The sequence below is a fragment of the Pungitius pungitius genome, unplaced genomic scaffold (genome assembly GCF_949316345.1).
Source record: "Pungitius pungitius unplaced genomic scaffold, fPunPun2.1 scaffold_24, whole genome shotgun sequence".
NCBI lineage: Eukaryota > Metazoa > Chordata > Actinopteri > Perciformes > Gasterosteidae > Pungitius > Pungitius pungitius.
Window position 1 is genome coordinate 1,038,996 of NW_026909886.1, and position 24,895 is coordinate 1,063,890.

Below are 24,895 nucleotides of genomic sequence, written 5' to 3' on the forward strand. Positions count from 1 at the left end.
ATCACATTGTTGAAGAGATGCATGTTTAGTGTTGTTTTAACGTTGGATATGAAAGGAAATTAGACAATATTATCCAAAATGATTCCGTTTCATGATTGCTAAATTAGTGTTGATCAACATTTACGATTGGCATACTATTGTTTGTAATTTAGCCGTTGAAATACAGGTGCTAACCCAACATGTTAGAATTGCCAGTGAAGAAAAGTAAAGTTACCTTCAGGCTTTAGGAACCTCTCTTGCCAATGCTAAGAACTGCTTCAATTTTAGAAAAAGAAACTTCTGATTATCTTTGACACGTTTTAAAGGATTAGGAAAAAGATGAAAAGCAGCTTACGGCCATACCTCTCTGGTTCCGCCCGATCTCGTCTGATCTCGGAAGCTAAGCAGAGCAGGGCCTGGTTAGTACCTGGATGGAAGACCGCCTGGGAATCCCAGGTGCCGTAAGCTTTTTCACTTCTCTCTCTGAAAGCCGCCCAGCTCCGTAGATTGTACACCTACACAATTGTAAAAAAAAATGTCACATTGTAGAAGAGATGCAATAGGAAGAAGATGAAAGGTGGCTTACGTCCATACCATCGTCAGGCCATTTGAGGTGGCGGGGACTGCAATGGCCATTCACCGATTGGCTGGGACCCCTGGGCGGGTCTTCTCTAGTCCATCCAATTTTCGGCATGGGATGTCACAGCCTTCTTTGCATACCCTTATTTAACCCACACAAAGATGCCAACGGCAGGCGTGTCATAATTCATTGACGCATTATAAAGGATTAGGAAAAAGATAAAAAGCAGCTTACGGCCATACCTCTCTGGTTCCGCCCGATCTCGTCTGATCTCGGAAGCTAAGCAGTGCAGGGCCTGGTTAGTACCTGGATGGAAGACCGCCTGGGAATCCCAGGTGCCGTAAGCTTTTTCACTTCTCTCTCCGAAAGCCGCCCAGCGCCGCAGATTGTACACCTACAAATTACAAAAAGAATATCACATTGTTGAAGAGATGCATGTTTAGTGTTGTTTTAACGTTGGATATGAAAGGAAATTAGACAATATTATCCAAAATGATTCCGTTTCATGATTGCTAAATTAGTGTTGATCAACATTTACGATTGGCATACTATTGTTTGTAATTTAGCCGTTGAAATACAGGTGCTAACCCAACATGTTAGAATTGCCAGTGAAGAAAAGTAAAGTTACCTTCAGGCTTTAGGAACCTCTCTTGCCAATGCTAAGAACTGCTTCAATTTTAGAAAAAGAAACTTCTGATTATCTTTGACACGTTTTAAAGGATTAGGAAAAAGATGAAAAGCAGCTTACGGCCATACCTCTCTGGTTCCGCCCGATCTCGTCTGATCTCGGAAGCTAAGCAGAGCAGGGCCTGGTTAGTACCTGGATGGAAGACCGCCTGGGAATCCCAGGTGCCGTAAGCTTTTTCACTTCTCTCTCTGAAAGCCGCCCAGCGCCGTAAATTGTACACCTGCACAATTGTAAAAAAAAATTCACATTGTAGAAGAGATGCAATAGGAAGAAGATGAAAGGTGGCTTACGTCCATACTATCGTCAGGCCATTTGAGGTGGCGGGGACTGCAATGGCCATTCACCGATTGGCTGGGACCCCTGGGCGGGTCTTCTCTAGTCCATCCAATTTTCGGCATGGGATGTCACAGCCTTCTTTGCATACCCTTATTTAACCCACACAAAGATGCCAACGGCAGGCGTGTCATAATTCATTGACGCATTATAAAGGATTAGGAAAAAGATAAAAAGCAGCTTACGGCCATACCTCTCTGGTTCCGCCCGATCTCGTCTGATCTCGGAAGCTAAGCAGAGCAGGGCCTGGTTAGTACCTGGATGGAAGACCGCCTGGGAATCCTAGGTGCCGTAAGCTTTTTCACTTCTCTCTCCGAAAGCCGCCGAGCGCCGCAGATTGTACACCTACAAATTACAAAAAGAATATCACATTGTTGAAGAGATGCATGTTTAGTGTTGTTTTAACGTTGGATATGAAAGGAAATTAGACAATATTATCCAAAATGATTCCGTTTCATGATTGCTAAATTAGTGTTGATCAACATTTACGATTGGCATACTATTGTTTGTAATTTAGCCGTTGAAATACAGGTGCTAACCCAACATGTTAGAATTGCCAGTGAAGAAAAGTAAAGTTACCTTCAGGCTTTAGGAACCTCTCTTGCCAATGCTAAGAACTGCTTCAATTTTAGAAAAAGAAACTTCTGATTATCTTTGACACGTTTTAAAGGATTAGGAAAAAGATGAAAAGCAGCTTACGGCCATACCTCTCTGGTTCCGCCCGATCTCGTCTGATCTCGGAAGCTAAGCAGAGCAGGGCCTGGTTAGTACCTGGATGGAAGACCGCCTGGGAATCCCAGGTGCCGTAAGCTTTTTCACTTCTCTCTCTGAAAGCCGCCCAGCGCCGCAGATTGTACACCTACAAATTACAAAAAGAATATCACATTGTTGAAGAGATGCATGTTTAGTGTTGTTTTAACGTTGGATATGAAAGGAAATTAGACAATATTATCCAAAATGATTCCGTTTCATGATTGCTAAATTAGTGTTGATCAACATTTACGATTGGCATACTATTGTTTGTAATTTAGCCGTTGAAATACAGGTGCTAACCCAACATGTTAGAATTGCCAGTGAAGAAAAGTAAAGTTACCTTCAGGCTTTAGGAACCTCTCTTGCCAATGCTAAGAACTGCTTCAATTTTAGAAAAAGAAACTTCTGATTATCTTTGACACGTTTTAAAGGATTAGGAAAAAGATGAAAAGCAGCTTACGGCCATACCTCTCTGGTTCCGCCCGATCTCGTCTGATCTCGGAAGCTAAGCAGAGCAGGGCCTGGTTAGTACCTGGATGGAAGACCGCCTGGGAATCCGAGGTGCCGTAAGCTTTTTCACTTCTCTCTCTGAAAGCCGCCCAGCGCCGTAAATTGTACACCTGCACAATTGTAAAAAAAAATTCACATTGTAGAAGAGATGCAATAGGAAGAAGATGAAAGGTGGCTTACGTCCATACTATCGTCAGGCCATTTGAGGTGGCGGGGACTGCAATGGCCATTCACCGATTGGCTGGGACCCCTGGGCGGGTCTTCTCTAGTCCATCCAATTTTCGGCATGGGATGTCACAGCCTTCTTTGCATACCCTTATTTAACCCACACAAAGATGCCAACGGCAGGCGTGTCATAATTCATTGACGCATTATAAAGGATTAGGAAAAAGATAAAAAGCAGCTTACGGCCATACCTCTCTGGTTCCGCCCGATCTCGTCTGATCTCGGAAGCTAAGCAGAGCAGGGCCTGGTTAGTACCTGGATGGAAGACCGCCTGGGAATCCTAGGTGCCGTAAGCTTTTTCACTTCTCTCTCCGAAAGCCGCCGAGCGCCGCAGATTGTACACCTACAAATTACAAAAAGAATATCACATTGTTGAAGAGATGCATGTTTAGTGTTGTTTTAACGTTGGATATGAAAGGAAATTAGACAATATTATCCAAAATGATTCCGTTTCATGATTGCTAAATTAGTGTTGATCAACATTTACGATTGGCATACTATTGTTTGTAATTTAGCCGTTGAAATACAGGTGCTAACCCAACATGTTAGAATTGCCAGTGAAGAAAAGTAAAGTTACCTTCAGGCTTTAGGAACCTCTCTTGCCAATGCTAAGAACTGCTTCAATTTTAGAAAAAGAAACTTCTGATTATCTTTGACACGTTTTAAAGGATTAGGAAAAAGATGAAAAGCAGCTTACGGCCATACCTCTCTGGTTCCGCCCGATCTCGTCTGATCTCGGAAGCTAAGCAGAGCAGGGCCTGGTTAGTACCTGGATGGAAGACCGCCTGGGAATCCCAGGTGCCGTAAGCTTTTTCACTTCTCTCTCTGAAAGCCGCCCAGCGCCGTAAATTGTACACCTGCACAATTGTAAAAAAAAATTCACATTGTAGAAGAGATGCAATAGGAAGAAGATGAAAGGTGGCTTACGTCCATACTATCGTCAGGCCATTTGAGGTGGCGGGGACTGCAATGGCCATTCACCGATTGGCTGGGACCCCTGGGCGGGTCTTCTCTAGTCCATCCAATTTTCGGCATGGGATGTCACAGCCTTCTTTGCATACCCTTATTTAACCCACACAAAGATGCCAACGGCAGGCGTGTCATAATTCATTGACGCATTATAAAGGATTAGGAAAAAGATAAAAAGCAGCTTACGGCCATACCTCTCTGGTTCCGCCCGATCTCGTCTGATCTCGGAAGCTAAGCAGAGCAGGGCCTGGTTAGTACCTGGATGGAAGACCGCCTGGGAATCCCAGGTGCCGTAAGCTTTTTCACTTCTCTCTCTGAAAGCCGCCCAGCTCCGTAGATTGTACACCTACACAATTGTAAAAAAAAATGTCACATTGTAGAAGAGATGCAATAGGAAGAAGATGAAAGGTGGCTTACGTCCATACCATCGTCAGGCCATTTGAGGTGGCGGGGACTGCAATGGCCATTCACCGATTGGCTGGGACCCCTGGGCGGGTCTTCTCTAGTCCATCCAATTTTCGGCATGGGATGTCACAGCCTTCTTTGCATACCCTTATTTAACCCACACAAAGATGCCAACGGCAGGCGTGTCATAATTCATTGACGCATTATAAAGGATTAGGAAAAAGATAAAAAGCAGCTTACGGCCATACCTCTCTGGTTCCGCCCGATCTCGTCTGATCTCGGAAGCTAAGCAGTGCAGGGCCTGGTTAGTACCTGGATGGAAGACCGCCTGGGAATCCCAGGTGCCGTAAGCTTTTTCACTTCTCTCTCCGAAAGCCGCCCAGCGCCGCAGATTGTACACCTACAAATTACAAAAAGAATATCACATTGTTGAAGAGATGCATGTTTAGTGTTGTTTTAACGTTGGATATGAAAGGAAATTAGACAATATTATCCAAAATGATTCCGTTTCATGATTGCTAAATTAGTGTTGATCAACATTTACGATTGGCATACTATTGTTTGTAATTTAGCCGTTGAAATACAGGTGCTAACCCAACATGTTAGAATTGCCAGTGAAGAAAAGTAAAGTTACCTTCAGGCTTTAGGAACCTCTCTTGCCAATGCTAAGAACTGCTTCAATTTTAGAAAAAGAAACTTCTGATTATCTTTGACACGTTTTAAAGGATTAGGAAAAAGATGAAAAGCAGCTTACGGCCATACCTCTCTGGTTCCGCCCGATCTCGTCTGATCTCGGAAGCTAAGCAGAGCAGGGCCTGGTTAGTACCTGGATGGAAGACCGCCTGGGAATCCCAGGTGCCGTAAGCTTTTTCACTTCTCTCTCTGAAAGCCGCCCAGCGCCGTAAATTGTACACCTGCACAATTGTAAAAAAAAATTCACATTGTAGAAGAGATGCAATAGGAAGAAGATGAAAGGTGGCTTACGTCCATACTATCGTCAGGCCATTTGAGGTGGCGGGGACTGCAATGGCCATTCACCGATTGGCTGGGACCCCTGGGCGGGTCTTCTCTAGTCCATCCAATTTTCGGCATGGGATGTCACAGCCTTCTTTGCATACCCTTATTTAACCCACACAAAGATGCCAACGGCAGGCGTGTCATAATTCATTGACGCATTATAAAGGATTAGGAAAAAGATAAAAAGCAGCTTACGGCCATACCTCTCTGGTTCCGCCCGATCTCGTCTGATCTCGGAAGCTAAGCAGAGCAGGGCCTGGTTAGTACCTGGATGGAAGACCGCCTGGGAATCCTAGGTGCCGTAAGCTTTTTCACTTCTCTCTCCGAAAGCCGCCGAGCGCCGCAGATTGTACACCTACAAATTACAAAAAGAATATCACATTGTTGAAGAGATGCATGTTTAGTGTTGTTTTAACGTTGGATATGAAAGGAAATTAGACAATATTATCCAAAATGATTCCGTTTCATGATTGCTAAATTAGTGTTGATCAACATTTACGATTGGCATACTATTGTTTGTAATTTAGCCGTTGAAATACAGGTGCTAACCCAACATGTTAGAATTGCCAGTGAAGAAAAGTAAAGTTACCTTCAGGCTTTAGGAACCTCTCTTGCCAATGCTAAAAACTGCTTCAATTTTAGAAAAAGAAACTTCTGATTATCTTTGACACGTTTTAAAGGATTAGGAAAAAGATGAAAAGCAGCTTACGGCCATACCTCTCTGGTTCCGCCCGATCTCGTCTGATCTCGGAAGCTAAGCAGAGCAGGGCCTGGTTAGTACCTGGATGGAAGACCGCCTGGGAATCCCAGGTGCCGTAAGCTTTTTCACTTCTCTCTCTGAAAGCCGCCCAGCGCCGTAAATTGTACACCTGCACAATTGTAAAAAAAAATTCACATTGTAGAAGAGATGCAATAGGAAGAAGATGAAAGGTGGCTTACGTCCATACTATCGTCAGGCCATTTGAGGTGGCGGGGACTGCAATGGCCATTCACCGATTGGCTGGGACCCCTGGGCGGGTCTTCTCTAGTCCATCCAATTTTCGGCATGGGATGTCACAGCCTTCTTTGCATACCCTTATTTAACCCACACAAAGATGCCAACGGCAGGCGTGTCATAATTCATTGACGCATTATAAAGGATTAGGAAAAAGATAAAAAGCAGCTTACGGCCATACCTCTCTGGTTCCGCCCGATCTCGTCTGATCTCGGAAGCTAAGCAGAGCAGGGCCTGGTTAGTACCTGGATGGAAGACCGCCTGGGAATCCCAGGTGCCGTAAGCTTTTTCACTTCTCTCTCTGAAAGCCGCCCAGCTCCGTAGATTGTACACCTACACAATTGTAAAAAAAAATGTCACATTGTAGAAGAGATGCAATAGGAAGAAGATGAAAGGTGGCTTACGTCCATACCATCGTCAGGCCATTTGAGGTGGCGGGGACTGCAATGGCCATTCACCGATTGGCTGGGACCCCTGGGCGGGTCTTCTCTAGTCCATCCAATTTTCGGCATGGGATGTCACAGCCTTCTTTGCATACCCTTATTTAACCCACACAAAGATGCCAACGGCAGGCGTGTCATAATTCATTGACGCATTATAAAGGATTAGGAAAAAGATAAAAAGCAGCTTACGGCCATACCTCTCTGGTTCCGCCCGATCTCGTCTGATCTCGGAAGCTAAGCAGTGCAGGGCCTGGTTAGTACCTGGATGGAAGACCGCCTGGGAATCCTAGGTGCCGTAAGCTTTTTCACTTCTCTCTCCGAAAGCCGCCGAGCGCCGCAGATTGTACACCTACAAATTACAAAAAGAATATCACATTGTTGAAGAGATGCATGTTTAGTGTTGTTTTAACGTTGGATATGAAAGGAAATTAGACAATATTATCCAAAATGATTCCGTTTCATGATTGCTAAATTAGTGTTGATCAACATTTACGATTGGCATACTATTGTTTGTAATTTAGCCGTTGAAATACAGGTGCTAACCCAACATGTTAGAATTGCCAGTGAAGAAAAGTAAAGTTACCTTCAGGCTTTAGGAACCTCTCTTGCCAATGCTAAGAACTGCTTCAATTTTAGAAAAAGAAACTTCTGATTATCTTTGACACGTTTTAAAGGATTAGGAAAAAGATGAAAAGCAGCTTACGGCCATACCTCTCTGGTTCCGCCCGATCTCGTCTGATCTCGGAAGCTAAGCAGAGCAGGGCCTGGTTAGTACCTGGATGGAAGACCGCCTGGGAATCCCAGGTGCCGTAAGCTTCTTCACTTCTCTCTCTGAAAGCCGCCCAGCTCCGTAGATTGTACACCTACACAATTGTAAAAAAAAATGTCACATTGTAGAAGAGATGCAATAGGAAGAAGATGAAAGGTGGCTTACGTCCATACCATCGTCAGGCCATTTGAGGTGGCGGGGACTGCAATGGCCATTCACCGATTGGCTGGGACCCCTGGGCGGGTCTTCTCTAGTCCATCCAATTTTCGGCATGGGATGTCACAGCCTTCTTTGCATACCCTTATTTAACCCACACAAAGATGCCAACGGCAGGCGTGTCATAATTCATTGACGCATTATAAAGGATTAGGAAAAAGATAAAAAGCAGCTTACGGCCATACCTCTCTGGTTCCGCCCGATCTCGTCTGATCTCGGAAGCTAAGCAGTGCAGGGCCTGGTTAGTACATGGATGGAAGACCGCCTGGGAATCCCAGGTGCCGTAAGCTTTTTCACTTCTCTCTCCGAAAGCCGCCCAGCGCCGCAGATTGTACACCTACAAATTACAAAAAGAATATCACATTGTTGAAGAGATGCATGTTTAGTGTTGTTTTAACGTTGGATATGAAAGGAAATTAGACAATATTATCCAAAATGATTCCGTTTCATGATTGCTAAATTAGTGTTGATCAACATTTACGATTGGCATACTATTGTTTGTAATTTAGCCGTTGAAATACAGGTGCTAACCCAACATGTTAGAATTGCCAGTGAAGAAAAGTAAAGTTACCTTCAGGCTTTAGGAACCTCTCTTGCCAATGCTAAGAACTGCTTCAATTTTAGAAAAAGAAACTTCTGATTATCTTTGACACGTTTTAAAGGATTAGGAAAAAGATGAAAAGCAGCTTACGGCCATACCTCTCTGGTTCCGCCCGATCTCGTCTGATCTCGGAAGCTAAGCAGAGCAGGGCCTGGTTAGTACCTGGATGGAAGACCGCCTGGGAATCCCAGGTGCCGTAAGCTTTTTCACTTCTCTCTCTGAAAGCCGCCCAGCGCCGTAAATTGTACACCTGCACAATTGTAAAAAAAAATTCACATTGTAGAAGAGATGCAATAGGAAGAAGATGAAAGGTGGCTTACGTCCATACTATCGTCAGGCCATTTGAGGTGGCGGGGACTGCAATGGCCATTCACCGATTGGCTGGGACCCCTGGGCGGGTCTTCTCTAGTCCATCCAATTTTCGGCATGGGATGTCACAGCCTTCTTTGCATACCCTTATTTAACCCACACAAAGATGCCAACGGCAGGCGTGTCATAATTCATTGACGCATTATAAAGGATTAGGAAAAAGATAAAAAGCAGCTTACGGCCATACCTCTCTGGTTCCGCCCGATCTCGTCTGATCTCGGAAGCTAAGCAGAGCAGGGCCTGGTTAGTACCTGGATGGAAGACCGCCTGGGAATCCTAGGTGCCGTAAGCTTTTTCACTTCTCTCTCCGAAAGCCGCCGAGCGCCGCAGATTGTACACCTACAAATTACAAAAAGAATATCACATTGTTGAAGAGATGCATGTTTAGTGTTGTTTTAACGTTGGATATGAAAGGAAATTAGACAATATTATCCAAAATGATTCCGTTTCATGATTGCTAAATTAGTGTTGATCAACATTTACGATTGGCATACTATTGTTTGTAATTTAGCCGTTGAAATACAGGTGCTAACCCAACATGTTAGAATTGCCAGTGAAGAAAAGTAAAGTTACCTTCAGGCTTTAGGAACCTCTCTTGCCAATGCTAAGAACTGCTTCAATTTTAGAAAAAGAAACTTCTGATTATCTTTGACACGTTTTAAAGGATTAGGAAAAAGATGAAAAGCAGCTTACGGCCATACCTCTCTGGTTCCGCCCGATCTCGTCTGATCTCGGAAGCTAAGCAGAGCAGGGCCTGGTTAGTACCTGGATGGAAGACCGCCTGGGAATCCCAGGTGCCGTAAGCTTTTTCACTTCTCTCTCTGAAAGCCGCCCAGCGCCGTAGCTTGTACACCTACACAATTGTAAAAAGTTGATCACATTGTAGAAGAGATGCAATAGGAAGAAGATGAAAGGTGGCTTACGTCCATACCATCGTCAGGCCATTTGAGGTGGCGGGGACTGCAATGGCCATCCACCGATTGGCTGGGACTCCTGGGCGGGTCTTCTCTAGTCCATCCAATTTTCGCCATAGGATGTCACAGCCTTCTTTGCATACCCTTATTTAACCCACACAAAGATGCCAACGGCAGGCGTGACATAATTTTTTGACGCATTATAAAGGATTAGGAAAAAGATAAAAAGCAGCTTACGGCCATACCTCTCTGGTTCCGCCCGATCTCGTCTGATCTCGGAAGCTAAGCAGAGCAGGGCCTGGTTAGTACCTGGATGGAAGACCGCCTGGGAATCCCAGGTGCCGTAAGCTTTTTCACTTCTCTCTGAAAGCTGCAGAGCGCCGCAGATTGTACACCTACAAATTACAAAAAGTATATCACATTGTTGAAGAGATGCATGTTTATTGTTGTTTTAACGTTGGATATGAAAGGCATTTAGACAATATTATCAAACATGATTCCGTTTCATGGTTGCTAAATTAGTGTTGATCAACATTTAACAATTGGCATACTTTTGTTTGTAATTTAGCCGTTGAAATACAGGTGCTAACCAAACATGTTAGATTTACCAGTGAAGAAAAGTAAAGTTCCCTTTAGGTTTTAGGAACCTCTCTTGCCAATGCTAAGAACTGCTTCAATTTTAGAAAAAGAAACTTCTGATTATCTTTGACACGTTTTAAAGGATTAGGAAAAAGATGAAAAGCAGCTTACGGCCATACCTCTCTGGTTCCGCCCGATCTCGTCTGATCTCGGAAGCTAAGCAGAGCAGGGCCTGGTTAGTACCTGGATGGAAGACCGCCTGGGAATCCCAGGTGCCGTAAGCTTTTTCACTTCTCTCTCTGAAAGCCGCCCAGCGCCGTAGCTTGTACACCTACACAATTGTAAAAAGTTGATCACATTGTAGAAGAGATGCAATAGGAAGAAGATGAAAGGTGGCTTACGTCCATACCATCGTCAGGCCATTTGAGGTGGCGGGGACTGCAATGGCCATCCACCGATTGGCTGGGACTCCTGGGCGGGTCTTCTCTAGTCCATCCAATTTTCGCCATAGGATGTCACAGCCTTCTTTGCATACCCTTATTTAACCCACACAAAGATGCCAACGGCAGGCGTGACATAATTTTTTGACGCATTATAAAGGATTAGGAAAAAGATAAAAAGCAGCTTACGGCCATACCTCTCTGGTTCCGCCCGATCTCGTCTGATCTCGGAAGCTAAGCAGACCAGGGCCTGGTTAGTACCTGGATGGAAGACCGCCTGGGAATCCCAGGTGCCGTAAGCTTTTTCACTTCTCTCTGAAAGCTGCAGAGCGCCGCAGATTGTACACCTACAAATTACAAAAAGTATATCACATTGTTGAAGAGATGCATGTTTATTGTTGTTTTAACGTTGGATATGAAAGGCATTTAGACAATATTATCCAAAATGATTCCGTTTCATGATTGCTAAATTAGTGTTGATCAACATTTACGATTGGCATACTATTGTTTGTAATTTAGCCGTTGAAATACAGGTGCTAACCCAACATGTTAGAATTGCCAGTGAAGAAAAGTAAAGTTACCTTCAGGCTTTAGGAACCTCTCTTGCCAATGCTAAGAACTGCTTCAATTTTAGAAAAAGAAACTTCTGATTATCTTTGACACGTTTTAAAGGATTAGGAAAAAGATGAAAAGCAGCTTACGGCCATACCTCTCTGGTTCCGCCCGATCTCGTCTGATCTCGGAAGCTAAGCAGAGCAGGGCCTGGTTAGTACCTGGATGGAAGACCGCCTGGGAATCCCAGGTGCCGTAAGCTTTTTCACTTCTCTCTCCGAAAGCCGCCCAGCGCCGCAGATTGTACACCTACACAATTGTAAAAAGCATTTCACATTGTAGAAGAGATGCAATAGGAAGAAGATGAAAGGTGGCTTACGTCCATACCATCGTCAGGCCATTTGAGGTGGCGGGGACTGCAATGGCCATCCACCGATTGGCTGGGACTCCTGGGCGGGTCTTCTCTAGTCCATCCAATTTTCGGCTTAGGATGTCACAGCCTTCTTTGCATACCCTTATTTAACCCACACAAAGATGCCAACGGCAGGCGTGACATAATTTTTTGACGCATTATAAAGGATTAGGAAAAAGATAAAGAGCAGCTTACGGCCATACCTCTCTGGTTCCGCCCGATCTCGTCTGATCTCGGAAGCTAAGCAGAGCAGGGCCTGGTTAGTACCTGGATGGAAGACCGCCTGGGAATCCCAGGTGCCGTAAGCTTTTTCACTTCTCTCTCCGAAAGCCGCCCAGCGCCGCAGATTGTACACCTACACAATTGTAAAAAGCATTTCACATTGTAGAAGAGATGCAATAGGAAGAAGATGAAAGGTGGCTTACGTCCATACCATCGTCAGGCCATTTGAGGTGGCGGGGACTGCAATGGCCATCCACCGATTGGCTGGGACTCCTGGGCGGGTCTTCTCTAGTCCATCCAATTTTCGGCATAGGATGTCACAGCCTTCTTTGCATACCCTTATTTAACCCACACAAAGATGCCAACGGCAGGCGTGACATAATTTTTTGACGCATTATAAAGGATTAGGAAAAAGATAAAGAGCAGCTTACGGCCATACCTCTCTGGTTCCGCCCGATCTCGTCTGATCTCGGAAGCTAAGCAGAACAGGGCCTGGTTAGTACCTGGATGGAAGACCGCCTGGGAATCCCAGGTGCCGTAAGCTTTTTCACTTCTCTCTGGAAGCCGCCGAGCGCCGCAGATTGTACACCTACAAATTACAAAAAGTATATCACATTGTCGAAGAGATGCATGTTTAGTGTTGTTTTAACGTTGGATATATAAGGAACTTAGACAATATAATCAAAAATGATTCCGTTTCATGGTTGCTAAATTAGTGTTGATCAACATTTAACAATTGGCATACTTTTGTTTGTAATTTAGCCGTTGAAATACAGGTGCTAACCCAACATGTTAGAATTGCCAGTGAAGAAAAGTAAAGTTACCTTCAGGTTTTAGGAACCTCTCTTGCCAATCCTAAGAACTGCTTCAATTTTAGAAAAAGAAACTCTTCTGATTATCTTTGACACGTTTTAAAGGATTAGGAAAAAGGTAAAAAGCAGCTTACGGCCATACCTCTCTGGTTCCGCCCGATCTCGTCTGATCTCGGAAGCTAAGCAGAGCAGGGCCTGGTTAGTACCTGGATGGAAGACCGCCTGGGAATCCCAGGTGCCGTAAGCTTTTTCACTTCTCTCTCCGAAAGCCGCCCAGCGCCGCAGATTGTACACCTACACAATTGTAAAAAGCATTTCACATTGTAGAAGAGATGCAATAGGAAGAAGATGAAAGGTGGCTTACGTCCATACCATCGTCAGGCCATTTGAGGTGGCGGGGACTGCAATGGCCATCCACCGATTGGCTGGGACTCCTGGGCGGGTCTTCTCTAGTCCATCCAATTTTCGGCATAGGATGTCACAGCCTTCTTTGCATACCCTTATTTAACCCACACAAAGATGCCAACGGCAGGCGTGACATAATTTTTTGACGCATTATAAAGGATTAGGAAAAAGATAAAAAGCAGCTTACGGCCATACCTCTCTGGTTCCGCCCGATCTCGTCTGATCTCGGAAGCTAAGCAGAGCAGGGCCTGGTTAGTACCTGGATGGAAGACCGCCTGGGAATCCCAGGTGCCGTAAGCTTTTTCACTTCTCTCTGGAAGCCGCCGAGCGCCGCAGATTGTACACCTACAAATTACAAAAAGTATATCACATTGTCGAAGAGATGCATGTTTAGTGTTGTTTTAACGTTGGATATATAAGGAACTTAGACAATATCATCAAAAATGATTCCGTTTCATGGTTGCTAAATTAGTGTTGATCAACATTTAACAATTGGCATACTTTTGTTTGTAATTTAGCCGTTCAAATACAGGTGCTAACCCAACATGTTAGAATTGCCAGTGAAGAAAAGTAAAGTTACCTTCAGGTTTTAGGAACCTCTCTTGCCAATCCTAAGAACTGCTTCAATTTTAGAAAAACAAACTCTTCTGATTATCTTTGACACGTTTTAAAGGATTAGGAAAAAGATAAAAAGCAGCTTACGGCCATACCTCTCTGGTTCCGCCCGATCTCGTCTGATCTCGGAAGCTAAGCAGAGCAGGGCCTGGTTAGTACCTGGATGGAAGACCGCCTGGGAATCCCAGGTGCCGTAAGCTTTTTCACTTCTCTCTCCGAAAGCCGCCCAGCGCCGCAGATTGTACACCTACACAATTGTAAAAAGCATTTCACATTGTAGAAGAGATGCAATAGGAAGAAGATGAAAGGTGGCTTACGTCCGTACCATCGTCAGGCCATTTGAGGTGGCGGGGACTGCAATGGCCATCCACCGATTGGCTGGGACTCCTGGGCGGGTCTTCTCTAGTCCATCCAATTTTCGGCATAGGATGTCACAGCCTTCTTTGCATACCCTTATTTAACCCACACAAAGATGCCAACGGCAGGCGTGACATAATTTTTTGACGCATTATAAAGGATTAGGAAAAAGATAAAGAGCAGCTTACGGCCATACCTCTCTGGTTCCGCCCGATCTCGTCTGATCTCGGAAGCTAAGCAGAGCAGGGCCTGGTTAGTACCTGGATGGAAGACCGCCTGGGAATCCCAGGTGCCGTAAGCTTTTTCACTTCTCTCTGGAAGCCGCCGAGCGCCGCAGATTGTACACCTACAAATTACAAAAAGTATATCACATTGTCGAAGAGATGCATGTTTAGTGTTGTTTTAACGTTGGATATATAAGGAACTTAGACAATATAATCAAAAATGATTCCGTTTCATGGTTGCTAAATTAGTGTTGATCAACATTTAACAATTGGCATACTTTTGTTTGTAATTTAGCCGTTGAAATACAGGTGCTAACCCAACATGTTAGAATTGCCAGTGAAGAAAAGTAAAGTTACCTTCAGGTTTTAGGAACCTCTCTTGCCAATCCTAAGAACTGCTTCAATTTTAGAAAAAGAAACTCTTCTGATTATCTTTGACACGTTTTAAAGGATTAGGAAAAAGGTAAAAAGCAGCTTACGGCCATACCTCTCTGGTTCCGCCCGATCTCGTCTGATCTCGGAAACTAAGCAGAGCAGGGCCTGGTTAGTACCTGGATGGAAGACCGCCTGGGAATCCCAGGTGCCGTAAGCTTTTTCACTTCTCTCTCCGAAAGCCGCCCAGCGCCGCAGATTGTACACCTACACAATTGTAAAAAGCATTTCACATTGTAGAAGAGATGCAATAGGAAGAAGATGAAAGGTGGCTTACGTCCATACCATCGTCAGGCCATTTGAGGTGGCGGGGACTGCAATGGCCATCCACCGATTGGCTGGGACTCCTGGGCGGGTCTTCTCTAGTCCATCCAATTTTCGGCTTAGGATGTCACAGCCTTCTTTGCATACCCTTATTTAACCCACACAAAGATGCCAACGGCAGGCGTGACATAATTTTTTGACGCATTATAAAGGATTAGGAAAAAGATAAAGAGCAGCTTACGGCCATACCTCTCTGGTTCCGCCCGATCTCGTCTGATCTCGGAAGCTAAGCAGAGCAGGGCCTGGTTAGTACCTGGATGGAAGACCGCCTGGGAATCCCAGGTGCCGTAAGCTTTTTCACTTCTCTCTGGAAGCCGCCGAGCGCCGCAGATTGTACACCTACAAATTACAAAAAGTATATCACATTGTCGAAGAGATGCATGTTTAGTGTTGTTTTAACGTTGGATATATAAGGAACTTAGACAATATAATCAAAAATGATTCCGTTTCATGGTTGCTAAATTAGTGTTGATCAACATTTAACAATTGGCATACTTTTGTTTGTAATTTAGCCGTTGAAATACAGGTGCTAACCCAACATGTTAGAATTGCCAGTGAAGAAAAGTAAAGTTACCTTCAGGTTTTAGGAACCTCTCTTGCCAATCCTAAGAACTGCTTCAATTTTAGAAAAAGAAACTCTTCTGATTATCTTTGACACGTTTTAAAGGATTAGGAAAAAGGTAAAAAGCAGCTTACGGCCATACCTCTCTGGTTCCGCCCGATCTCGTCTGATCTCGGAAACTAAGCAGAGCAGGGCCTGGTTAGTACCTGGATGGAAGACCGCCTGGGAATCCCAGGTGCCGTAAGCTTTTTCACTTCTCTCTCCGAAAGCCGCCCAGCGCCGCAGATTGTACACCTACACAATTGTAAAAAGCATTTCACATTGTAGAAGAGATGCAATAGGAAGAAGATGAAAGGTGGCTTACGTCCATACCATCGTCAGGCCATTTGAGGTGGCGGGGACTGCAATGGCCATCCACCGATTGGCTGGGACTCCTGGGCGGGTCTTCTCTAGTCCATCCAATTTTCGGCTTAGGATGTCACAGCCTTCTTTGCATACCCTTATTTAACCCACACAAAGATGCCAACGGCAGGCGTGACATAATTTTTTGACGCATTATAAAGGATTAGGAAAAAGATAAAGAGCAGCTTACGGCCATACCTCTCTGGTTCCGCCCGATCTCGTCTGATCTCGGAAGCTAAGCAGAGCAGGGCCTGGTTAGTACCTGGATGGAAGACCGCCTGGGAATCCCAGGTGCCGTAAGCTTTTTCACTTCTCTCTCCGAAAGCCGCCCAGCGCCGCAGATTGTACACCTACACAATTGTAAAAAGCATTTCACATTGTAGAAGAGATGCAATAGGAAGAAGATGAAAGGTGGCTTACGTCCATACCATCGTCAGGCCATTTGAGGTGGCGGGGACTGCAATGGCCATCCACCGATTGGCTGGGACTCCTGGGCGGGTCTTCTCTAGTCCATCCAATTTTCGGCATAGGATGTCACAGCCTTCTTTGCATACCCTTATTTAACCCACACAAAGATGCCAACGGCAGGCGTGACATAATTTTTTGACGCATTATAAAGGATTAGGAAAAAGATAAAAAGCAGCTTACGGCCATACCTCTCTGGTTCCGCCCGATCTCGTCTGATCTCGGAAGCTAAGCAGAGCAGGGCCTGGTTAGTACCTGGATGGAAGACCGCCTGGGAATCCCAGGTGCCGTAAGCTTTTTCACTTCTCTCTGGAAGCCGCCGAGCGCCGCAGATTGTACACCTACAAATTACAAAAAGTATATCACATTGTCGAAGAGATGCATGTTTAGTGTTGTTTTAACGTTGGATATATAAGGAACTTAGACAATATCATCAAAAATGATTCCGTTTCATGGTTGCTAAATTAGTGTTGATCAACATTTAACAATTGGCATACTTTTGTTTGTAATTTAGCCGTTCAAATACAGGTGCTAACCCAACATGTTAGAATTGCCAGTGAAGAAAAGTAAAGTTACCTTCAGGTTTTAGGAACCTCTCTTGCCAATCCTAAGAACTGCTTCAATTTTAGAAAAAGAAACTCTTCTGATTATCTTTGACACGTTTTAAAGGATTAGGAAAAAGATAAAAAGCAGCTTACGGCCATACCTCTCTGGTTCCGCCCGATCTCGTCTGATCTCGGAAGCTAAGCAGAGCAGGGCCTGGTTAGTACCTGGATGGAAGACCGCCTGGGAATCCCAGGTGCCGTAAGCTTTTTCACTTCTCTCTCCGAAAGCCGCCCAGCGCCGCAGATTGTACACCTACACAATTGTAAAAAGCATTTCACATTGTAGAAGAGATGCAATAGGAAGAAGATGAAAGGTGGCTTACGTCCGTACCATCGTCAGGCCATTTGAGGTGGCGGGGACTGCAATGGCCATCCACCGATTGGCTGGGACTCCTGGGCGGGTCTTCTCTAGTCCATCCAATTTTCGGCATAGGATGTCACAGCCTTCTTTGCATACCCTTATTTAACCCACACAAAGATGCCAACGGCAGGCGTGACATAATTTTTTGACGCATTATAAAGGATTAGGAAAAAGATAAAGAGCAGCTTACGGCCATACCTCTCTGGTTCCGCCCGATCTCGTCTGATCTCGGAAGCTAAGCAGAGCAGGGCCTGGTTAGTACCTGGATGGAAGACCGCCTGGGAATCCCAGGTGCCGTAAGCTTTTTCACTTCTCTCTGGAAGCCGCCGAGCGCCGCAGATTGTACACCTACAAATTACAAAAAGTATATCACATTGTCGAAGAGATGCATGTTTAGTGTTGTTTTAACGTTGGATATATAAGGAACTTAGACAATATAATCAAAAATGATTCCGTTTCATGGTTGCTAAATTAGTGTTGATCAACATTTAACAATTGGCATACTTTTGTTTGTAATTTAGCCGTTGAAATACAGGTGCTAACCCAACATGTTAGAATTGCCAGTGAAGAAAAGTAAAGTTACCTTCAGGTTTTAGGAACCTCTCTTGCCAATCCTAAGAACTGCTTCAATTTTAGAAAAAGAAACTCTTCTGATTATCTTTGACACGTTTTAAAGGATTAGGAAAAAGGTAAAAAGCAGCTTACGGCCATACCTCTCTGGTTCCGCCCGATCTCGTCTGATCTCGGAAACTAAGCAGAGCAGGGCCTGGTTAGTACCTGGATGGAAGACCGCCTGGGAATCCCAGGTGCCGTAAGCTTTTTCACTTCTCTCTCCGAAAGCCGCCCAGCGCCGCAGATTGTACACCTACACAATTGTAAAAAGCATTTCACATTGTAGAAGAGATGCAATAGGAAGAAGATGAAAGGTGGCTTACGTCCATACCATCGTCAGGCCATTTGAGGTGGCGGGGACTGCAATGGCCATCCACCGATTGGCTGGGACTCCTGGGCGGGTCTTCTCTAGTCCATCCAATTTTCGGCTTAGGATGTCACAGCCTTCTTTGCATACCCTTATTTAACCCACACAAAGATGCCAACGGCAGGCGTGACATAATTTTTTGACGCATTATAAAGGATTAGGAAAAAGATAAAGAGCAGCTTACGGCCATACCTCTCTGGTTCCGCCCGATCTCGTCTGATCTCGGAAGCTAAGCAGAGCAGGGCCTGGTTAGTACCTGGATGGAAGACCGCCTGGGAATCCCAGGTGCCGTAAGCTTTTTCACTTCTCTCTCCGAAAGCCGCCCAGCGCCGCAGATTGTACACCTACACAATTGTAAAAAGCATTTCACATTGTAGAAGAGATGCAATAGGAAGAAGATGAAAGGTGGCTTACGTCCATACCATCGTCAGGCCATTTGAGGTGGCGGGGACTGCAATGGCCATCCACCGATTGGCTGGGACTCCTGGGCGGGTCTTCTCTAGTCCATCCAATTTTCGGCATAGGATGTCACAGCCTTCTTTGCATACCCTTATTTAACCCACACAAAGATGCCAACGGCAGGCGTGACATAATTTTTTGACGCATTATAAAGGATTAGGAAAAAGATAAAAAGCAGCTTACGGCCATACCTCTCTGGTTCCGCCCGATCTCGTCTGATCTCGGAAGCTAAGCAGAGCAGGGCCTGGTTAGTACCTGGATGGAAGACCGCCTGGGAATCCCAGGTGCCGTAAGCTTTTTCACTTCTCTCTGGAAGCCGCCGAGCGCCGCAGATTGTACACCTACAAATTACAAAAAGTATATCACATTGTCGAAGAGATGCATGTTTAGTGTTGTTTTAACGTTGGATATATAAGGAACTTAGACAATATCATCAAAAATGATTCCGTTTCATGGTTGCTAAATTAGTGTTGATCAACATTTAACAATTGGCATACTTTTGTTTGTAATTTAGCCGTTCAAATACAGGTGCTAACCCAACATGTTAGAATTGCCAGTGAAGAAAAGTAAAGTTACCTTCAGGTTTTAGGAACCTCTCTTGCCAATCCTAAGAACTGCTTCAATTTTAGAAAAACAAACTCTTCTGATTATCTTTGACACGTTTTAAAGGATTAGGAAAAAGATAAAAAGCAGCTTACGGCCATACCTCTCTGGTTCCGCCCGATCTCGTCTGATCTCGGAAGCTAAGCAGAGCAGGGCCTGGTTAGTACCTGGATGGAAGACCGCCTGGGAATCCCAGGTGCCGTAAGCTTTTTCACTTCTCTCTCCGAAAGCCGCCCAGCGCCGCAGATTGTACACCTACACAATTGTAAAAAGCATTTCACATTGTAGAAGAGATGCAATAGGAAGAAGATGAAAGGTGGCTTACGTCCGTACCATCGTCAGGCCATTTGAGGTGGCGGGGACTGCAATGGCCATCCACCGATTGGCTGGGACTCCTGGGCGGGTCTTCTCTAGTCCATCCAATTTTCGGCATAGGATGTCACAGCCTTCTTTGCATACCCTTATTTAACCCACACAAAGATGCCAACGGCAGGCGTGACATAATTTTTTGACGCATTATAAAGGATTAGGAAAAAGATAAAGAGCAGCTTACGGCCATACCTCTCTGGTTCCGCCCGATCTCGTCTGATCTCGGAAGCTAAGCAGAGCAGGGCCTGGTTAGTACCTGGATGGAAGACCGCCTGGGAATCCCAGGTGCCGTAAGCTTTTTCACTTCTCTCTGGAAGCCGCCGAGCGCCGCAGATTGTACACCTACAAATTACAAAAAGTATATCACATTGTCGAAGAGATGCATGTTTAGTGTTGTTTTAACGTTGGATATATAAGGAACTTAGACAATATAATCAAAAATGATTCCGTTTCATGGTTGCTAAATTAGTGTTGATCAACATTTAACAATTGGCATACTTTTGTTTGTAATTTAGCCGTTGAAATACAGGTGCTAACCCAACATGTTAGAATTGCCAGTGAAGAAAAGTAAAGTTACCTTCAGGTTTTAGGAACCTCTCTTGCCAATCCTAAGAACTGCTTCAATTTTAGAAAAAGAAACTCTTCTGATTATCTTTGACACGTTTTAAAGGATTAGGAAAAAGGTAAAAAGCAGCTTACGGCCATACCTCTCTGGTTCCGCCCGATCTCGTCTGATCTCGGAAGCTAAGCAGAGCAGGGCCTGGTTAGTACCTGGATGGAAGACCGCCTGGGAATCCCAGGTGCCGTAAGCTTTTTCACTTCTCTCTGGAAGCCGCCGAGCGCCGCAGATTGTACACCTACAAATTACAAAAAGTATATCACATTGTCGAAGAGATGCATGTTTAGTGTTGTTTTAACGTTGGATATATAAGGAACTTAGACAATATCATCAAAAATGATTCCGTTTCATGGTTGCTAAATTAGTGTTGATCAACATTTAACAATTGGCATACTTTTGTTTGTAATTTAGCCGTTCAAATACAGGTGCTAACCCAACATGTTAGAATTGCCAGTGAAGAAAAGTAAAGTTACCTTCAGGTTTTAGGAACCTCTCTTGCCAATCCTAAGAACTGCTTCAATTTTAGAAAAACAAACTCTTCTGATTATCTTTGACACGTTTTAAAGGATTAGGAAAAAGATAAAAAGCAGCTTACGGCCATACCTCTCTGGTTCCGCCCGATCTCGTCTGATCTCGGAAGCTAAGCAGAGCAGGGCCTGGTTAGTACCTGGATGGAAGACCGCCTGGGAATCCCAGGTGCCGTAAGCTTTTTCACTTCTCTCTCCGAAAGCCGCCCAGCGCCGCAGATTGTACACCTACACAATTGTAAAAAGCATTTCACATTGTAGAAGAGATGCAATAGGAAGAAGATGAAAGGTGGCTTACGTCCGTACCATCGTCAGGCCATTTGAGGTGGCGGGGACTGCAATGGCCATCCACCGATTGGCTGGGACTCCTGGGCGGGTCTTCTCTAGTCCATCCAATTTTCGGCATAGGATGTCACAGCCTTCTTTGCATACCCTTATTTAACCCACACAAAGATGCCAACGGCAGGCGTGACATAATTTTTTGACGCATTATAAAGGATTAGGAAAAAGATAAAGAGCAGCTTACGGCCATACCTCTCTGGTTCCGCCCGATCTCGTCTGATCTCGGAAGCTAAGCAGAGCAGGGCCTGGTTAGTACCTGGATGGAAGACCGCCTGGGAATCCCAGGTGCCGTAAGCTTTTTCACTTCTCTCTGGAAGCCGCCGAGCGCCGCAGATTGTACACCTACAAATTACAAAAAGTATATCACATTGTCGAAGAGATGCATGTTTAGTGTTGTTTTAACGTTGGATATATAAGGAACTTAGACAATATAATCAAAAATGATTCCGTTTCATGGTTGCTAAATTAGTGTTGATCAACATTTAACAATTGGCATACTTTTGTTTGTAATTTAGCCGTTGAAATACAGGTGCTAACCCAACATGTTAGAATTGCCAGTGAAGAAAAGTAAAGTTACCTTCAGGTTTTAGGAACCTCTCTTGCCAATCCTAAGAACTGCTTCAATTTTAGAAAAAGAAACTCTTCTGATTATCTTTGACACGTTTTAAAGGATTAGGAAAAAGGTAAAAAGCAGCTTACGGCCATACCTCTCTGGTTCCGCCCGATCTCGTCTGATCTCGGAAGCTAAGCAGAGCAGGGCCTGGTTAGTACCTGGATGGAAGACCGCCTGGGAATCCCAGGTGCCGTAAGCTTTTTCACTTCTCTCTCCGAAAGCCGCCCAGCGCCGCAGATTGTACACCTACACAATTGTAAAAAGCATTTCACATTGTAGAAGAGATGCAATAGGAAGAAGATGAAAGGTGGCTTACGTCCATACCATCGTCAGGCCATTTGAGGTGGCGGGGACTGCAATGGCCATCCACCGATTGGCTGGGACTCCTGGGCGGGTCTTCTCTAGTCCATCCAATTTTCGGCTTAGGATGTCACAGCCTTCTTTGCATACCCTTAGTTAACCCACACAAAGATGCCAACGGCAGGCGTGACATAATTTTTTGACGCATTATAAAGGATTAGGAAAAAGATAAAGAGCAGCTTACGGCCATACCTCTCTGGTTCCGCCCGATCTCGTCTGATCTCGGAAGCTAAGCAGAGCAGGGCCTGGTTAGTACCTGGATGGAAGACCGCCTGGGAATCCCAGGTGCCGTAAGCTTTTTCACTTCTCTCTCCGAAAGCCGCCCAGCGCCGCAGATTGTACACCTACACAATTGTAAAAAGCATTTCACATTGTAGAAGAGATGCAATAGGAAGAAGATGAAAGGTGGCTTACGTCCATACCATCGTCAGGCCATTTGAGGTGGCGGGGACTGCAATGGCCATCCACCGATTGGCTGGGACTCCTGGGCGGGTCTTCTCTAGTCCATCCAATTTTCGGCATAGGATGTCACAGCCTTCTTTGCATACCCTTATTTAACCCACACAAAGATGCCAACGGCAGGCGTGACATAATTTTTTGACGCATTATAAAGGATTAGGAAAAAGATAAAGAGCAGCTTACGGCCATACCTCTCTGGTTCCGCCCGATCTCGTCTGATCTCGGAAGCTAAGCAGAACAGGGCCTGGTTAGTACCTGGATGGAAGACCGCCTGGGAATCCCAGGTGCCGTAAGCTTTTTCACTTCTCTCTGGAAGCCGCCGAGCGCCGCAGATTGTACACCTACAAATTACAAAAAGTATATCACATTGTCGAAGAGATGCATGTTTAGTGTTGTTTTAACGTTGGATATATAAGGAACTTAGACAATATAATCAAAAATGATTCCGTTTCACGGTTGCTAAATTAGTGTTGATCAACATTTAACAATTGGCATACTTTTGTTTGTAATTTAGCCGTTGAAATACAGGTGCTAACCCAACATGTTAGAATTGCCAGTGAAGAAAAGTAAAGTTACCTTCAGGTTTTAGGAACCTCTCTTGCCAATCCTAAGAACTGCTTCAATTTTAGAAAAAGAAACTCTTCTGATTATCTTTGACACGTTTTAAAGGATTAGGAAAAAGGTAAAAAGCAGCTTACGGCCATACCTCTCTGGTTCCGCCCGATCTCGTCTGATCTCGGAAGCTAAGCAGAGCAGGGCCTGGTTAGTACCTGGATGGAAGACCGCCTGGGAATCCCAGGTGCCGTAAGCTTTTTCACTTCTCTCTCCGAAAGCCGCCCAGCGCCGCAGATTGTACACCTACACAATTGTAAAAAGCATTTCACATTGTAGAAGAGATGCAATAGGAAGAAGATGAAAGGTGGCTTACGTCCATACCATCGTCAGGCCATTTGAGGTGGCGGGGACTGCAATGGCCATCCACCGATTGGCTGGGACTCCTGGGCGGGTCTTCTCTAGTCCATCCAATTTTCGGCTTAGGATGTCACAGCCTTCTTTGCATACCCTTAGTTAACCCACACAAAGATGCCAACGGCAGGCGTGACATAATTTTTTGACGCATTATAAAGGATTAGGAAAAAGATAAAGAGCAGCTTACGGCCATACCTCTCTGGTTCCGCCCGATCTCGTCTGATCTCGGAAGCTAAGCAGAGCAGGGCCTGGTTAGTACCTGGATGGAAGACCGCCTGGGAATCCCAGGTGCCGTAAGCTTTTTCACTTCTCTCTCCGAAAGCCGCCCAGCGCCGCAGATTGTACACCTACACAATTGTAAAAAGCATTTCACATTGTAGAAGAGATGCAATAGGAAGAAGATGAAAGGTGGCTTACGTCCATACCATCGTCAGGCCATTTGAGGTGGCGGGGACTGCAATGGCCATCCACCGATTGGCTGGGACTCCTGGGCGGGTCTTCTCTAGTCCATCCAATTTTCGGCATAGGATGTCACAGCCTTCTTTGCATACCCTTATTTAACCCACACAAAGATGCCAACGGCAGGCGTGACATAATTTTTTGACGCATTATAAAGGATTAGGAAAAAGATAAAGAGCAGCTTACGGCCATACCTCTCTGGTTCCGCCCGATCTCGTCTGATCTCGGAAGCTAAGCAGAACAGGGCCTGGTTAGGACCTGGATGGAAGACCGCCTGGGAATCCCAGGTGCCGTAAGCTTTTTCACTTCTCTCTGGAAGCCGCCGAGCGCCGCAGATTGTACACCTACAAATTACAAAAAGTATATCACATTGTCGAAGAGATGCATGTTTAGTGTTGTTTTAACGTTGGATATATAAGGAACTTAGACAATATAATCAAAAATGATTCCGTTTCACGGTTGCTAAATTAGTGTTGATCAACATTTAACAATTGGCATACTTTTGTTTGTAATTTAGCCGTTGAAATACAGGTGCTAACCCAACATGTTAGAATTGCCAGTGAAGAAAAGTAAAGTTACCTTCAGGTTTTAGGAACCTCTCTT

General features: G+C 44.9%; 50 non-coding genes and 1 pseudogene across 50 annotated transcripts; all 51 read left to right on the forward strand.

The window, feature by feature from the left end:
• Positions 1-328: 328 nt before the first annotated feature.
• On the forward strand, positions 329-447 carry LOC134118217 (5S ribosomal RNA). Its single transcript, XR_009949774.1, has one exon. It is a non-coding gene; the product is annotated as a 5S ribosomal RNA (ribosomal RNA).
• A 340-nt stretch (positions 448-787) lies between these two features.
• On the forward strand, positions 788-906 carry LOC134118664 (5S ribosomal RNA). Its single transcript, XR_009950224.1, has one exon. It is a non-coding gene; the product is annotated as a 5S ribosomal RNA (ribosomal RNA).
• A 395-nt stretch (positions 907-1,301) lies between these two features.
• On the forward strand, positions 1,302-1,420 carry LOC134118218 (5S ribosomal RNA). Its single transcript, XR_009949775.1, has one exon. It is a non-coding gene; the product is annotated as a 5S ribosomal RNA (ribosomal RNA).
• A 339-nt stretch (positions 1,421-1,759) lies between these two features.
• On the forward strand, positions 1,760-1,878 carry LOC134118725 (5S ribosomal RNA). The gene has a single exon (XR_009950286.1). It is a non-coding gene; the product is annotated as a 5S ribosomal RNA (ribosomal RNA).
• A 395-nt stretch (positions 1,879-2,273) lies between these two features.
• On the forward strand, positions 2,274-2,392 carry LOC134118219 (5S ribosomal RNA). The gene has a single exon (XR_009949776.1). It is a non-coding gene; the product is annotated as a 5S ribosomal RNA (ribosomal RNA).
• A 395-nt stretch (positions 2,393-2,787) lies between these two features.
• LOC134119047 (5S ribosomal RNA) lies at positions 2,788-2,906 on the forward strand. Its single transcript, XR_009950608.1, has one exon. It is a non-coding gene; the product is annotated as a 5S ribosomal RNA (ribosomal RNA).
• Positions 2,907-3,245: 339 nt separating this feature from the next.
• LOC134118726 (5S ribosomal RNA) lies at positions 3,246-3,364 on the forward strand. The gene has a single exon (XR_009950287.1). It is a non-coding gene; the product is annotated as a 5S ribosomal RNA (ribosomal RNA).
• Positions 3,365-3,759: 395 nt separating this feature from the next.
• On the forward strand, positions 3,760-3,878 carry LOC134118220 (5S ribosomal RNA). Its single transcript, XR_009949777.1, has one exon. It is a non-coding gene; the product is annotated as a 5S ribosomal RNA (ribosomal RNA).
• Positions 3,879-4,217: 339 nt separating this feature from the next.
• On the forward strand, positions 4,218-4,336 carry LOC134118221 (5S ribosomal RNA). Its single transcript, XR_009949778.1, has one exon. It is a non-coding gene; the product is annotated as a 5S ribosomal RNA (ribosomal RNA).
• Positions 4,337-4,676: 340 nt separating this feature from the next.
• On the forward strand, positions 4,677-4,795 carry LOC134118665 (5S ribosomal RNA). The gene has a single exon (XR_009950225.1). It is a non-coding gene; the product is annotated as a 5S ribosomal RNA (ribosomal RNA).
• A 395-nt stretch (positions 4,796-5,190) lies between these two features.
• LOC134118222 (5S ribosomal RNA) lies at positions 5,191-5,309 on the forward strand. The gene has a single exon (XR_009949779.1). It is a non-coding gene; the product is annotated as a 5S ribosomal RNA (ribosomal RNA).
• Positions 5,310-5,648: 339 nt separating this feature from the next.
• LOC134118727 (5S ribosomal RNA) lies at positions 5,649-5,767 on the forward strand. Its single transcript, XR_009950288.1, has one exon. It is a non-coding gene; the product is annotated as a 5S ribosomal RNA (ribosomal RNA).
• A 395-nt stretch (positions 5,768-6,162) lies between these two features.
• Positions 6,163-6,281, forward strand: LOC134118224 (5S ribosomal RNA). Its single transcript, XR_009949781.1, has one exon. It is a non-coding gene; the product is annotated as a 5S ribosomal RNA (ribosomal RNA).
• Positions 6,282-6,620: 339 nt separating this feature from the next.
• LOC134118225 (5S ribosomal RNA) lies at positions 6,621-6,739 on the forward strand. The gene has a single exon (XR_009949782.1). It is a non-coding gene; the product is annotated as a 5S ribosomal RNA (ribosomal RNA).
• A 340-nt stretch (positions 6,740-7,079) lies between these two features.
• On the forward strand, positions 7,080-7,198 carry LOC134119052 (5S ribosomal RNA). Its single transcript, XR_009950613.1, has one exon. It is a non-coding gene; the product is annotated as a 5S ribosomal RNA (ribosomal RNA).
• Positions 7,199-7,593: 395 nt separating this feature from the next.
• On the forward strand, positions 7,594-7,712 carry LOC134118226 (5S ribosomal RNA). Its single transcript, XR_009949783.1, has one exon. It is a non-coding gene; the product is annotated as a 5S ribosomal RNA (ribosomal RNA).
• A 340-nt stretch (positions 7,713-8,052) lies between these two features.
• LOC134119077 (5S ribosomal RNA) lies at positions 8,053-8,171 on the forward strand. Its single transcript, XR_009950638.1, has one exon. It is a non-coding gene; the product is annotated as a 5S ribosomal RNA (ribosomal RNA).
• A 395-nt stretch (positions 8,172-8,566) lies between these two features.
• On the forward strand, positions 8,567-8,685 carry LOC134118227 (5S ribosomal RNA). Its single transcript, XR_009949784.1, has one exon. It is a non-coding gene; the product is annotated as a 5S ribosomal RNA (ribosomal RNA).
• Positions 8,686-9,024: 339 nt separating this feature from the next.
• On the forward strand, positions 9,025-9,143 carry LOC134118728 (5S ribosomal RNA). The gene has a single exon (XR_009950289.1). It is a non-coding gene; the product is annotated as a 5S ribosomal RNA (ribosomal RNA).
• Positions 9,144-9,538: 395 nt separating this feature from the next.
• LOC134118228 (5S ribosomal RNA) lies at positions 9,539-9,657 on the forward strand. Its single transcript, XR_009949785.1, has one exon. It is a non-coding gene; the product is annotated as a 5S ribosomal RNA (ribosomal RNA).
• A 339-nt stretch (positions 9,658-9,996) lies between these two features.
• On the forward strand, positions 9,997-10,115 carry LOC134118229 (5S ribosomal RNA). Its single transcript, XR_009949786.1, has one exon. It is a non-coding gene; the product is annotated as a 5S ribosomal RNA (ribosomal RNA).
• A 394-nt stretch (positions 10,116-10,509) lies between these two features.
• Positions 10,510-10,628, forward strand: LOC134118230 (5S ribosomal RNA). Its single transcript, XR_009949787.1, has one exon. It is a non-coding gene; the product is annotated as a 5S ribosomal RNA (ribosomal RNA).
• A 339-nt stretch (positions 10,629-10,967) lies between these two features.
• On the forward strand, positions 10,968-11,086 carry LOC134118989 (5S ribosomal RNA). Its single transcript, XR_009950550.1, has one exon. It is a non-coding gene; the product is annotated as a 5S ribosomal RNA (ribosomal RNA).
• A 393-nt stretch (positions 11,087-11,479) lies between these two features.
• Positions 11,480-11,598, forward strand: LOC134118231 (5S ribosomal RNA). Its single transcript, XR_009949788.1, has one exon. It is a non-coding gene; the product is annotated as a 5S ribosomal RNA (ribosomal RNA).
• A 339-nt stretch (positions 11,599-11,937) lies between these two features.
• LOC134118232 (5S ribosomal RNA) lies at positions 11,938-12,056 on the forward strand. The gene has a single exon (XR_009949789.1). It is a non-coding gene; the product is annotated as a 5S ribosomal RNA (ribosomal RNA).
• A 339-nt stretch (positions 12,057-12,395) lies between these two features.
• On the forward strand, positions 12,396-12,514 carry LOC134118953 (5S ribosomal RNA). The gene has a single exon (XR_009950514.1). It is a non-coding gene; the product is annotated as a 5S ribosomal RNA (ribosomal RNA).
• A 396-nt stretch (positions 12,515-12,910) lies between these two features.
• LOC134118233 (5S ribosomal RNA) lies at positions 12,911-13,029 on the forward strand. The gene has a single exon (XR_009949790.1). It is a non-coding gene; the product is annotated as a 5S ribosomal RNA (ribosomal RNA).
• A 339-nt stretch (positions 13,030-13,368) lies between these two features.
• Positions 13,369-13,487, forward strand: LOC134118235 (5S ribosomal RNA). Its single transcript, XR_009949792.1, has one exon. It is a non-coding gene; the product is annotated as a 5S ribosomal RNA (ribosomal RNA).
• A 396-nt stretch (positions 13,488-13,883) lies between these two features.
• On the forward strand, positions 13,884-14,002 carry LOC134118236 (5S ribosomal RNA). The gene has a single exon (XR_009949793.1). It is a non-coding gene; the product is annotated as a 5S ribosomal RNA (ribosomal RNA).
• Positions 14,003-14,341: 339 nt separating this feature from the next.
• On the forward strand, positions 14,342-14,460 carry LOC134118237 (5S ribosomal RNA). The gene has a single exon (XR_009949794.1). It is a non-coding gene; the product is annotated as a 5S ribosomal RNA (ribosomal RNA).
• A 396-nt stretch (positions 14,461-14,856) lies between these two features.
• Positions 14,857-14,975, forward strand: LOC134118971 (5S ribosomal RNA). The gene has a single exon (XR_009950532.1). It is a non-coding gene; the product is annotated as a 5S ribosomal RNA (ribosomal RNA).
• Positions 14,976-15,314: 339 nt separating this feature from the next.
• LOC134118238 (5S ribosomal RNA) lies at positions 15,315-15,433 on the forward strand. Its single transcript, XR_009949795.1, has one exon. It is a non-coding gene; the product is annotated as a 5S ribosomal RNA (ribosomal RNA).
• Positions 15,434-15,829: 396 nt separating this feature from the next.
• Positions 15,830-15,948, forward strand: LOC134118973 (5S ribosomal RNA). Its single transcript, XR_009950534.1, has one exon. It is a non-coding gene; the product is annotated as a 5S ribosomal RNA (ribosomal RNA).
• A 339-nt stretch (positions 15,949-16,287) lies between these two features.
• LOC134118239 (5S ribosomal RNA) lies at positions 16,288-16,406 on the forward strand. The gene has a single exon (XR_009949796.1). It is a non-coding gene; the product is annotated as a 5S ribosomal RNA (ribosomal RNA).
• Positions 16,407-16,745: 339 nt separating this feature from the next.
• LOC134118241 (5S ribosomal RNA) lies at positions 16,746-16,864 on the forward strand. Its single transcript, XR_009949798.1, has one exon. It is a non-coding gene; the product is annotated as a 5S ribosomal RNA (ribosomal RNA).
• A 396-nt stretch (positions 16,865-17,260) lies between these two features.
• On the forward strand, positions 17,261-17,379 carry LOC134118242 (5S ribosomal RNA). The gene has a single exon (XR_009949799.1). It is a non-coding gene; the product is annotated as a 5S ribosomal RNA (ribosomal RNA).
• Positions 17,380-17,718: 339 nt separating this feature from the next.
• Positions 17,719-17,837, forward strand: LOC134118243 (5S ribosomal RNA). Its single transcript, XR_009949800.1, has one exon. It is a non-coding gene; the product is annotated as a 5S ribosomal RNA (ribosomal RNA).
• Positions 17,838-18,233: 396 nt separating this feature from the next.
• LOC134118974 (5S ribosomal RNA) lies at positions 18,234-18,352 on the forward strand. Its single transcript, XR_009950535.1, has one exon. It is a non-coding gene; the product is annotated as a 5S ribosomal RNA (ribosomal RNA).
• Positions 18,353-18,691: 339 nt separating this feature from the next.
• Positions 18,692-18,810, forward strand: LOC134118244 (5S ribosomal RNA). The gene has a single exon (XR_009949801.1). It is a non-coding gene; the product is annotated as a 5S ribosomal RNA (ribosomal RNA).
• A 339-nt stretch (positions 18,811-19,149) lies between these two features.
• Positions 19,150-19,268, forward strand: LOC134118245 (5S ribosomal RNA). The gene has a single exon (XR_009949802.1). It is a non-coding gene; the product is annotated as a 5S ribosomal RNA (ribosomal RNA).
• Positions 19,269-19,664: 396 nt separating this feature from the next.
• Positions 19,665-19,783, forward strand: LOC134118247 (5S ribosomal RNA). Its single transcript, XR_009949804.1, has one exon. It is a non-coding gene; the product is annotated as a 5S ribosomal RNA (ribosomal RNA).
• Positions 19,784-20,122: 339 nt separating this feature from the next.
• Positions 20,123-20,241, forward strand: LOC134118248 (5S ribosomal RNA). The gene has a single exon (XR_009949805.1). It is a non-coding gene; the product is annotated as a 5S ribosomal RNA (ribosomal RNA).
• Positions 20,242-20,637: 396 nt separating this feature from the next.
• Positions 20,638-20,756, forward strand: LOC134118249 (5S ribosomal RNA). Its single transcript, XR_009949806.1, has one exon. It is a non-coding gene; the product is annotated as a 5S ribosomal RNA (ribosomal RNA).
• A 396-nt stretch (positions 20,757-21,152) lies between these two features.
• LOC134118250 (5S ribosomal RNA) lies at positions 21,153-21,271 on the forward strand. The gene has a single exon (XR_009949807.1). It is a non-coding gene; the product is annotated as a 5S ribosomal RNA (ribosomal RNA).
• Positions 21,272-21,610: 339 nt separating this feature from the next.
• On the forward strand, positions 21,611-21,729 carry LOC134118251 (5S ribosomal RNA). Its single transcript, XR_009949808.1, has one exon. It is a non-coding gene; the product is annotated as a 5S ribosomal RNA (ribosomal RNA).
• Positions 21,730-22,125: 396 nt separating this feature from the next.
• On the forward strand, positions 22,126-22,244 carry LOC134118252 (5S ribosomal RNA). The gene has a single exon (XR_009949809.1). It is a non-coding gene; the product is annotated as a 5S ribosomal RNA (ribosomal RNA).
• Positions 22,245-22,583: 339 nt separating this feature from the next.
• Positions 22,584-22,702, forward strand: LOC134118253 (5S ribosomal RNA). Its single transcript, XR_009949810.1, has one exon. It is a non-coding gene; the product is annotated as a 5S ribosomal RNA (ribosomal RNA).
• Positions 22,703-23,041: 339 nt separating this feature from the next.
• Positions 23,042-23,160, forward strand: LOC134118954 (5S ribosomal RNA). The gene has a single exon (XR_009950515.1). It is a non-coding gene; the product is annotated as a 5S ribosomal RNA (ribosomal RNA).
• Positions 23,161-23,556: 396 nt separating this feature from the next.
• Positions 23,557-23,675, forward strand: LOC134118254 (5S ribosomal RNA). The gene has a single exon (XR_009949811.1). It is a non-coding gene; the product is annotated as a 5S ribosomal RNA (ribosomal RNA).
• Positions 23,676-24,014: 339 nt separating this feature from the next.
• LOC134118255 (5S ribosomal RNA) lies at positions 24,015-24,133 on the forward strand. Its single transcript, XR_009949812.1, has one exon. It is a non-coding gene; the product is annotated as a 5S ribosomal RNA (ribosomal RNA).
• A 339-nt stretch (positions 24,134-24,472) lies between these two features.
• Positions 24,473-24,591, forward strand: LOC134119204 (5S ribosomal RNA; annotated as a pseudogene).
• The last annotated feature ends 304 nt before the right edge of the window (positions 24,592-24,895 follow it).